Genomic DNA, 12,198 nt, shown 5'->3' on the forward strand with positions numbered 1-12,198 from the left:
GGCATGGCTTTATCTTTTCCTATGGTACTTAGTGGTGTGCAATTGTATCATGGTTGTTGGAGGGAGAGATGGCGATATTATATTTTGCTTCCGCTAACGAGTCGCGCTGGGACCGTTTTCAAAAAAAAAAAAGTGTCTATGATTTCCGACGCTTCTTCTAAGAGATGTAGCTAGTGTTCCATTAGGTGTAACATCAGGTGCCTGTGGCGACCCTAGGGGGTTCGGGGTGTCACAATATAGCATGTCGGAATCCTTTGTTCTGATCAAGATTGATTTGGGAATCGTGGATTTGTTGATTGGCGAAGTATACTTGGAAGGTTCTACTTATGGAAACCAAGATCCTGAATATATGGCCGAGCAGGATTGATGGGCTATCGTCATGTTCCTTAAATAGCTCGAAGATCTTCCTAATTGATTATGTCCAACGGGTAGATTGGAAGAATTCCTTTGGTAAATGCCAACGGGTATGATGGCATAAAGGAGTATATAAAGAAGACGTTCCAGTTGTTCAAGTATATGCGCGATAGAAGAATTCCAAAGTCTGAAGCTCCTTATTCTTAATCAATTAAACTACTGAGCGAAATCTTGTACGCAAAAGAGAGTCTATATCATTGAGAGACCTTGAGGAAGTGTAGTAGAGTCCTACACTGTGGATTCAAGGAAGAGCCTAACTGTAATAACTCTTTTGTTCATAGTGAAATCTAGCCAATGGGCTGTCAGTGCGGAAGAGTGGACGTAGGCTTGGATTAAGCCGAACCACTATAATCTCTGTGTTCATATTCTCTTTTCTACACTCTTTTACTTTGATCGTAATTCGTTTTGAGAATTTCCTTTTCATAATCTATTGTTGATTTGCACTGCACATATCTCGCAAAATTGTTTCTGCACCTATTCACCCCCCTCTAGGTGCTCATACTAGTTTTCACAGACATCACTATTGCATCTCTCTTCTGCAAGAGTGCAACAAGTTCCTTAAACTTGTAATATAGTCCCCATCAACTCTACGCTTTAAATAGAAAAGAGGGACCACTCCGCTATCAAATACACCATGCCAATTGTTTGTTTGTGCACTCTCAGGCCTATGATTTTTGTCCAAGAATCAGCAACTCAGATTGCATTTGAGCCATAAGCCCATAGCCAGATTTTAGCCACGATGCACAAGGTTCTTCGAGGCATCCAAAGAAAATATCTTAAACCAACATAATCAAGGCAACACTTGTTAAGGATCTATTACCCACTATGCCCTATGGGCATTTGTTAATGATCTTCTCAACCCATCTTCTTCTCAGCCTCAGTGGCATTCTAATAGATTTATAATTATCTGGAATATCTTCTCACTCCTTTCTTGCATGATAGTGTTAGTACTTGCAAATTGGTTGCTAAGTAATCGATGGTCTTTCAGTCCGGTAAGGTACAGTAACTATATACATGACAATGAAAAAGCTAGATACAGCTAATTTTCTATTGGGACTGTTGTATGTTAAGTAAGTGGGAGATTCAGTTGTTGTTTTAACTGGAAGTAAGTGATGGCATAGTGTTTCTGCTCATCTTCTCACACATTAATTTCTACTGCAGGTGAAGAAGTTGCCAGATGCAAATATTTCAACTAGAGAGTCGTGCAAAAAAAAACTGAATCTCCCACTTACTTAAGGACATGTTATGCTCAAGGACATGCTATTACAGATTATCAAGTTTGCCCTAATATCAAGTACTTTTTAGCACCTCCCGAGCGGCACTTACTTTGTTTGTATGACTTGTTTCGGAAGGTGGAGCTGTGTCTATACTTCGAGATGTATTTCTTGCCGACGTGTGGTTAACCTTTGCCTTAATGTCTTTCTCTTAGACATCATTAGCATAACCCAACTCTTTATTTATTTTTGTAATATGAATTTATGTATCTGTTTATGTTTCTTATGCATAAGGAGAAGAACTTTCTGTTGTGACAATATTTTGACGTGTGAACATGAGTAAATTATATTGAGATGAAGTGTATGCTTTGTTTAGAATGGTCAAAGACATATTTTGGGAGGACAGGGAAGCCGTTCCGCTGTCTGATTGCTTCTCAAAATTTTATGTAAGAGTTTTCCTAATGTTGACTAAATTAATTGATATTGTAATTTATTGTTTTTACAGTTACTGTAAAATAGGGTTGGTTTAAAGTGAGATAGAAGGTTTCTTAATTAGTCTAATATGGACTGGCTAGTATGGGCCGAGTTGAGTCTGGCCCGTAATCAGGGGGACTAGCTGGAAACTCTATAAATAGTGCGCAAGTCTCTCATCTAACCCTAATTCTCACATGTATTCTCACCTAAAGGGTGTTTACCTAACGCTAAACGTGAGGGGGACGCCTCATTGAGGCTGTGATATGAAGGGCAATAGAGAAAATGTCTTGATGCGTGGATCCCCTTGATATGTGGGTAATCCATTTTCTGCTTCCGCTTTATGATCGATGGATCCCAAAATAGGTGCGTTAATCTTTCTACTAAATTATGTATGTTCTTGTTCTGGTTATAGAGATCTTGGGATTGCGTGATTTGCATCCAACATGTGGTATCAGAGCAACCATAACTCTAGAACTTGAATGCATAATATTTTGCCATAATTTGTGATTTTCAAGATTTTTCTTGTTCAATAAAAGAAAATTAAATTATATATTCGGATTGGGCTCGACAAGACGAGAAGAACGGTAGGCGGCACGTCACCGGAGGAGGCCGCATGCGCCCCCATGCGTGGCCACGCGCCGCCTGGGCGTCGAACACGCGCGGCGCGCTTAAGCTGCGCGTGTGGGTGCGTGGAGCCTCTGTTTGGCGTGTGGCTGGTGGCGTTGGATTCGTATTTCCGTCCTCTATCTTGTAGTAAATTTATTTTACATGTTTGATGATTTTATAGATGTGAAAATAAATACAAAATCCTAAATACTTGTATTTTTAGTGTATTTTAGTGTATTTTTCTTGTATTTTCTGTGATTTTGGAAATACAGGTGATGGGTTACTAGTATGTTATCACATAAACATTATGAATGTGTGATTCATTAATAAAATCAAATTTTATTATAAATTGAAACTGGCTTAATGAGATACAATCAGTATAAGATAGTATTTGAGTTATGTATTGAGTTGATGAGAAACAGTAAAGGTTATGAAACTTTTGTTGCTCAAGCATACTCTTTGACACGCTGGTAATCTTTGAATGATGGACGTCTTAAGAACTCATGACCAAACTGATTGTACTGATTAACACATCTGCTAAATGTGGGTAATACATGTCAATTAAGTTATTGCATATTGTATTTAAACTCATCTGGTCATTGGTTAATATCTATCAAGTTGAATATTTTTATGATTAAGAAGTATGACGGCATTTACACAGAGCAATTGTATCTACTGTTATAATTTAGATATTTGGTTCTGTGTTTTAACTCAATTTATAGGCCACTGGTTGATGCAATGATAATTTGTTACTTAAAATTGGCTAATAAATCAGCTATTGGCCTTGGAGTCATGTTTTGCCTTATGAAACTCATGAGCTATAGTTGATCAGCTATCAAGCTTGTCAATCTGAAGTACCCTGTATTACTATTTATGTTAACTTGTGAGGGATCCTTTAGATCAGCATTCTTTTAATGTTGTTCAAGTAATCAGTAATTTGGGTGCACAAGAGATGCTTGCTTCTATATTATGAGAATTTTCTTGTGTTGCTGTGATTGGTGATCTCATTAGAATCTGTCTTTCAGTTTCGCTATATATATTTATATATATGTATGATTAATTTTTATTAATAGATAAAGTAATGTAATTAGCATGACGTGATTTAAGTGATATGATGCCCTTATCACTAAAGTTAAAATCACATGTATATGATGTATGTGAGATGTAAAAATCATATCCCTAGTGTGAGAGAGTTTCAAGGATTCAATTGAGTTGTGACCGCCAAAGTGGCACACTTGATTGGGTTTGAGAAATTTCGATCTCGCATATTGATTGTGATGTCTCATAGTCTAATATATAGTTATACTCCCAAAGGAGGTGATTGTGTATTAGTTCATGGAGGGATACATGATGGTGTGGTGGAGGAGTGACCGATCCTAATAGTTCATATGCCCAAAAGTGATGAATTCACGAAAATTGGAATATATTCTCATAACCGCTATCATGTGGGGAGTGTACAATTGCATATCATGTATTCTGCCCAAAGGTGTTTATGTGATTTTGCATGTAATTCTCTGGATGTGTACTTGTACATCAAGTTATACGGTGCTCATATGATGCTAATTATATATATTGCTTGGTTTTCAGTCACCTTTTATGTAATTAATAACTTAATTATTATTGAGGTTTTTACTGCTTCAAATTTTAAGTAGTGGACATATGATTTACTGCTTGAGAAAATAGCAATAGAATTTGCTTATTGTCTATGAAGTGTTCTATTCAGGAACACTTGAAAAGTGGCTTGTCTACTAACTGCACTATTATAAGATGATGGAAGCTTTAGTTGCTTGAAATTATGTCTTGTCTGATATCGAAATTAAGACATATCTGCAAAGATTGTGTTGAAGTCCTAATAGCATATACATCTCGTATATGGTTGAAAAAGTTGTTTCTAAAAGTTTTTTATTTAAGGAAAATGACCGAGATAAAGAATAAAACAATTACAATTAGTCTTAAAAGGTTGTCAAGCTTAATAGTGGCCATGCGTATTTTGGCAAGTATGACAATATGAAATAGTTTAAATGGTCATTTGTCAAATACTTGGTAGATTTTGGGGTGGTAACTTAATTACTATACCTGAAAATCCTAACAAAATGATTTGGCCGAAAGGCATAAATACACCATATTGAACATGGTGATGAGTATGATTAGTAAGACTAATTTATCTAGTTTTTTGTGGGCTAATATTTTGAAAGTGACATTTTCACATACAAAAATAGTTTCATAAATTTCTTTTGAGTTATAGACTAGACATAAATTACTTGAATCATATTAAATTTAAAGGTGTCATGCAAAAGTGAGGTGATCTAATTCAATATTAAGTATGTTGGAATTTAGATTCACTTGGAATTATTTTGTATCTTATCTAGATTGTTAAAGGAGTATTGATTTTATGATCTTAAAGAATGTGCAAGAATTATGGAATCACATACTCTAAAGTTTCTAAAGATTGACGTAATTGTAGAGGATAACTGTTCTCAGACTATTAAAGATAATAGTATGATGGATGTTACTGTGTTTTTGTCTTTACCTGTACAGATACTTATGGAATCTCCTGTATCATAGACTAAACTTGTTGAGGTTCAAGGTACTATTCTTGATATAATTTATAATGAAATTTCTTAAACCTCTCAAGTGCAGAATGAAGTGGTTGCAGCTTTATTAAGGAGATTTGTTAAGGAAAGACGATTAGTTATACCATCAAACTATATAATCTATTTGTGATAGCGTGATTACAATATCCACTATATGGTTGATGTAATGGCATATTTAAAATGTCGTTTCTTATTCTCAATCAAGTATGTGATTAGATACCATAAAATGTGATATACAATCTATGAAATATTATAGTGTTTGGAAACTTACTGATTTACCTAAAGATTGTAAGTTCATTAGTTGTAAATTGGCATACAAAACTAAAAAGACTTCAAAGAAAGATTGTGGAATTTAAAATCAAATTAGCAGCTAAAGTTTTTAATCTGAAAGAGGAGTGGATAGTTAATAGTGAAGAAATAAATATTTATTTCTAGTATTTTTAAATATTCTTTCAGAGTGAACGTGACATTAATAATTTATTTTGATATGGAATTACGCCAAAATCTATATTGTGCAATTGGAGGATTTTGCAGCAGATTCAAATAAATTTGTGTGTAAACTGAAAAGTCTTATTCATAGCCTTAAGAAAATTTCTAGACAATATTATTAAAGTTTCATAATGTTGTTATTTTGTTCTATTGAGAACAAAGTAATTCAATATACTGCAAGGTCAGTGGGAGGAAATTTATTTTTCTCATATACTATGTACATGATATTTTGTTTACAAGTAGTGACCTTAAAGCATCTTTTATCTTTTGTACTGAGGTCTGTAATGATTGTTTTTGCCATATTATATTAGATTTTCTCGGAGGACATTTGATGATTGTATATTGGAAATATTCAATATACATCATTGCAAGTTAGGAATTGCTCATGTTGTTAAGGGTGATAGACTGAATCTATCACATTGTTCTTATCTAGATATTGAGAAAATCTAATTAAATGGTGTACTTTGTGCCAATGCACTTAAAAGTATAATGTATGCTCAAATTTGCACTAGACTAAATATTGTCTTTGTGAAGAGACTTCTAAGCAGATATCGGTCAAATCCAGGACGTGATCACTAGGTTGTTGTTAAGAAAGTTTTAAGGTACTCAAATAGGACATAAGATTATATGCTAATTTACAAACATGTTTAATTATTGCAGTTAGTAGGGTGTTTAAATGTAAACTTTCACGGCTATTCTGATGACATGCAATCAATAACAGAATACATATTTATGTTAGTAGGAAGTATAGTAAATAAAGTTTTATGTTATCTTCTATTATGTAAGCAGTGTTAATAACATTGTTTTAGGCCGTTACTTAGGCTATTAGGCTCCAAAATCTTATGAAGGAGTTAATCGTTTTAACTTTATGGATAGACCCATACGATTATATTGAGATAACAAATTTGTAGTATTATTTATTTACTACAGAGATTTTAAGGGGTCTAAATATATGGTGATCAAAATTTTTGACCAAAAGGAAACGGTACAAAAAGGTGACGTAATAATATAACATATTTTCACAGGTGATATGGTTGTAGATCCACTAATTAAATGCCTATACCCATGTGTATTTGAGTGACATGTCATTAGCATGGGCCTAGGAGCATCATGAGATGCTATTGTTTAATGGGAGCTATTTTGGCTTTACTCTGATAAATGTTTCATCTATGTTCGTTACACTTTGTAACGGTTTAATATGTATTAACTTTTGCATTCAATAAAATATTTTTGAATGTGTTATTATTATATTGAATACATATTGATAATCTCAAGGGCTTGTATAAACCTTGAGTGAAGGCTAGGGGCATCCGATTATTAGCCTTGTGCATATGTCTTGTGATACATAAAGACAGGTTAACCATAAGGACAAGACATATGTGGGTTCATTGGAACCATAAAGTATTCTCTAGTAGCACAAGTTTTTGTGACACTTAAAGTAAGATAATGGTGACTGGCAAATAGGATATCTCTATAAGAGATGTTATCAATTTGACACACTATCATATTAAATCCATGTTAATAAAGTTAAGAGCATTCGTAACCATGGAAAATATTGTGTGTATACATGCAGTTACCGCCATAATTCGGTGTTTAAGACTTTATGGGATATGATTGACTATTAATAATTATCTCTGGACCAAATGTGCGTACATACGGTACGATTTCAATTAATATAGTCTAAGTGGAAGAATGTAAGAGTTTTCATAATGTGGACTAAATTAATTGATATTGTAATTTACTGTTTTTATAATTATTATAAAATAGGGTTAGTCTAAGGTGAGATAGAATATTTCTTAATTAGTTTAATATGGGCTAGCTAGTGTAGACGAATTGAGCCTGGCCCATAATGAGGGGGACTGGCTGGAAACTTTATAAATAGTACTTAAGTCTCTCCTCTAGCCCTAATTCTCACATGTATCCTCACCTAAGGGGCGTTTACCTAACGCTAAACGTGAGGGAGCCGCATCATTTAACCAATAATACGGAGGGCAATAGAAGAGAAGGTCTTGATGCGTGGATCCTCCATTTTCTGCTTCCGTTTTATGATCGATAGATCCCAAAACAGATGCATTAATTTTTCTACTCAATTATGCATGTTCTTGTTCTAGTTATAGAGATCTTGGGATTGCGTAATTTGCATCCAACATTTTCCTCCAATAGAAGTTTGAATGCATTTTCCCTAGCTCTTCAGAGATGATAATATATCGCCTGTAGAATCGACTGGCGTTATATAACTTCTGTTGAGGTAATAATAAGTTATATTAGCATTTAGCTATTAGTTAGTATTAAGTTAGGCAAATAGAATTTTGTAGTGTATCTCAATGCTATAACAAGATAATCATCTTCATTTGGCAATTGAAATGGCAATTGGATAAAATCTTTTGATCAAAGGGACTTTTTTTACGCTTGTAATGGTACATTTTCAGAGACAAGTGTTTGCCGGCTCCCATATAACTATGTGTTTCGCTCATCAAGTTTTGACACATTCTTCTTATCACACAGCTTTATGTTACCGAGTTTTTTCCACCTATAAAACAGGTGTTGTAGAGACTTGGTTACATGGACGCTCATGTATTTGTCATGGGTCGATCGATTTAACGTTCCCCAACCCATGCGGCTTTAGGATTTCTCCTAAGCAACCTTACTTACACTCGACTCATAGGGATCTTAGAGAGATAAGCTTTAAAGAGAGAAGTTCTGAATTTGTATTTCACTTGTGAATAAGTTGATATAATGAAGGGGAGGAGACCTTTATATATACAAGTAAGGAGAGACCATATAAGTAGATCTCTTATCGATCTAATGGGGAGATCGCATCTTCCTAACTACCAACTACCCGTATTTATTACATATTCGTACATTTATCATATCGTCCACCCCCAATAGTATTTTAGAACATTCGAGAAAACCCTAGGATTTAGGGATATCAGTTGAGGGTAGCTCGTCCCAAGATTTGGTCACTACAATCGTGTAGAACCCTCTTGGATTGTCCTTTTCTTTGAGCCATGACATTCTCTCCCACCTACTCGAGCGACGTCCTCGTCGCATCTTCAGTATATAAGGCATTGATTTTCTTCTGGAACTACCAAAAAGTATCTGTAGGTTCCCAACTAGCTTCACTCTCCGAAAGACCCTTCTATCGGACCAAATATTCTTGCTTTAGCACACAATACAATTCCGTATGACTCAGTCCACTATTATGCATTCGACTTTTTGATCATACAAGGTTCTTGTTCCAAGTGGTGCCCGTTGCGACTCCCCTCGATTTGGATCTTCCTCATCTACATGGAAAGATTTAAGCATACTCACATGGAAAACTGAATGTACCTTTAGTTTTGGTGGCAACCTCGGCTTGTATGCAACCTTCCCAACCCACTATAGCACACAAAGTGGCCCATCGTGACGATGGATCAACCCCTTGTGCATATCCTTGTACCGGAGAATCGTGTGTAGCTTAGCCAACACTTGGTCCCCAACTTGAAACTCCACATGCCGTCGCTTCTTGTCAACCCACTTTTTCATGCGCTTTGAGCCCTTGTGTAGACACACTCGCACTAAGTTTGCCTGCTCTTTGCTAATTCTTGGCAAACTTGTATGCGGATGGGCTATTCCCCTGATAGCCAGATGCAACCACACTTAGTGTTTGCGGTTGTTGCCCGATCGCGATCTCAAATGGACTTTGGCTAGTGGACTCGCTCTACTGCAAGTTGTACGAGAACTGGGCTACATCAATCAGTTTCGCCCAATTCACTTGCGTTGTGCTCAAATGGTGTCGGAGATAAATCTCCAAGAGTGCATTTACTCTCTCTGTATATCCGTTAGTTTGGGGATATAGGCTCGTAGAGAAGTTTAGCTCCAACCCTAGTAGTTTGAAGAGCTTGATCTAGAAATGCCCCATGAATTGTGGATCACAATCATTCACGATTGTTTATGTGACTCCCTCTTACTTGACCATGTACTTCAAGAATAATTTGGCCTCCTCCTCGCCCGAACAATCCTTCATCACAGGCACGAATGTCACATACTTAGAGAACTGATCCACCACGACCATGAGAGTCTGACACTCTTCGAACTTCGGCAAATTTACACCGAAGTCCATGGAAACACTCTTCGATGGATATGTTGGGATGGGAAGTAGCTCTAGGAGACCTGGCGATGATTGTTACTCGAGCTTATCTTGTTGGCACACAAGATGGGTCTTCACATAGGCTTCAACGTCGTCTCGCATCTGAGGCCAGTAATATTGGTCTTCAACGAGGGCTAAGGTATATTTGATCCCTAGATGACCCACCCACGTGGAATCGTGACACTTGCGCAACATTTCTTTCCTCGTCTTCTTATGGAATGGCACATATAGTCGCTACACCTTGGTGTAAAGAAGATCATCCTCACACCAAAATTGTTGGGTCTTGCCCTCCGCACATGCCTAATTAAGTCTTGAGGCCTTTAATCATGCTTGAGCCTTTCCTTGATATGATCGATTCATGGGCAATCCGGTTGACTCATGTGCTTGTCAACTCCATTTCCAACTAAGTGTGTTCGGTCGCAGAGTTAGCTTTCCCCAGCTTGTATTCTAGCACATAGTCGAATTTTGCTAGAAAGTCTTACTATCAAGCTTACTTTGGACTTAGCTTCTTTTGGGTCTGGAAATAGCTCATTTGGGTCTAAAAATAGCTCGTGGCTATGTTGTCCATCCCCACGACGAACTTGAACCCTAAGAGATAATGCCTTCATGTCTGAAAGCAATGGACCACTGTGGTCATCTCATTCTCTTGAACGATATACCGTCACTTGATATCGTCAACTTCTGAAGACTCGAACATCACTAGGTGTCCATCCTACATAAGAACACCGCCAATAGCATAATCTGATGCATTAGTCTCTATCTCATATGGTTTGGTATGACCAGGCAACACCATCACTGACTCATTGGTCACAATTTGCTTCAATTGATCAAACACTTTTTAGCATTAGTCCGTCCAATCCCATGACTTCTTTTTCTTCAGTATGTCTATGACTGGCATGGTGATGCTCGAGTAGTTCCGAACAAAGCGTCAATAGTAAGTGATGAGGCCAATGAATGATCTCAACTTTGTTACTTTTATCGGTGGCTCCCATTCGATGATGGCTTGGATCTTCACCTAATCCATCCGTACTTGCCCACCCTCGACAATGTACCCCAAAAATGGAACTTCCTTTTGAGCAAAGGCACATTTATCATGCTTGACGTACAAGTCATTCTCGCCCAAGACTTGGATAACCTGTTTTAAGTGTTTGACGTGCTCCTCGAGCGCCCGACTGTATATAACAATATCATCAAGATAAACCACGACAAACCAATCTAGGAACGGGTGGAGTACCTTGTTCATGAAGGTGCAAAATGTAGTCGAAGCATCAGTTAGGCTGAATGGAATGACGAAGAACTCATACAATCGATATTGCTTCACGCATGCAGTCTTTAGCTCATCCCCTTCGACAATCTAGACTTGATAGTAACTCGATCGGAGATTAAGCTTAGTGAACCATTGAGCTCCTCTAAGCTAATCAAAAAGATCCACAATGAATGAGGTCGGGTATTTGTTCTTGATAGCGAGCTTGTTTAGCACCCAGTAGTGTATACACATCTAGAGTGACCCATCGTGCTTCTTTTGGCATAGGACCGGTGCATCGAATGGAGTCTTGGATGGTCAAATATACCTTGCCTCGAGTAGTTTTTTCAGTTGCTTCCTTAGTTCTTCCAATTCGAGGGGCGCCATGCGGTATGGTGCCATGATAGGCATTCGAGTGTTAGGCATTAGCTCAATCCAATGATGCAACTCCCTTAGAGGCGGAAGTTTCTTCGGCAACTTAAGAGGCATCGCGTCCTTAAATGAGTTGAGGACTTGGGTCACCTCTGTCAAGACATCGCTCCCTTCACCATCGTTGTCCTTGGTCTTCAAGGCCGCCCTTAGTAAGTTGCATTGTCGAAATCATCTTCCAATCACGGTTTGACTCACGATAGACCGGAATCACACATTGGCATTGTTTATCCAAGGTGCATAAACACTTGGCAAATGACAATATAACTGCATGGATCTTATCTAGGAATTTCAATCCAATGATAAAGTCATAGTTATCGAGTGGAATTACCTCGATAGTCTCTTCACTCTTCTATTGCCTGATTTGAATCTTCATGTCCTTAGTATCACTAACAGTAAGGACCTCCTTGGAGTTCACAATCTTGAGCCACTTGGCTTTTTTGTCAACCCGAAAATTAAGTTTCTTCGCAGTTTCTTCAGATATAAAGAGATTAGGTGCCCTAATGTCCATGAGCGCACTTATCGTGGTTTCTCCGATTTTTAGATCTACAAACATAAGTCTCTTAAGCTTCTTTGTCTTCTTGGACTTGATTGTGTTGAGGATCT

Source organism: Eucalyptus grandis, chromosome 6 (assembly GCF_016545825.1).
Source record: "Eucalyptus grandis isolate ANBG69807.140 chromosome 6, ASM1654582v1, whole genome shotgun sequence".
Taxonomy (NCBI): Eukaryota; Viridiplantae; Streptophyta; class Magnoliopsida; order Myrtales; family Myrtaceae; genus Eucalyptus; species Eucalyptus grandis.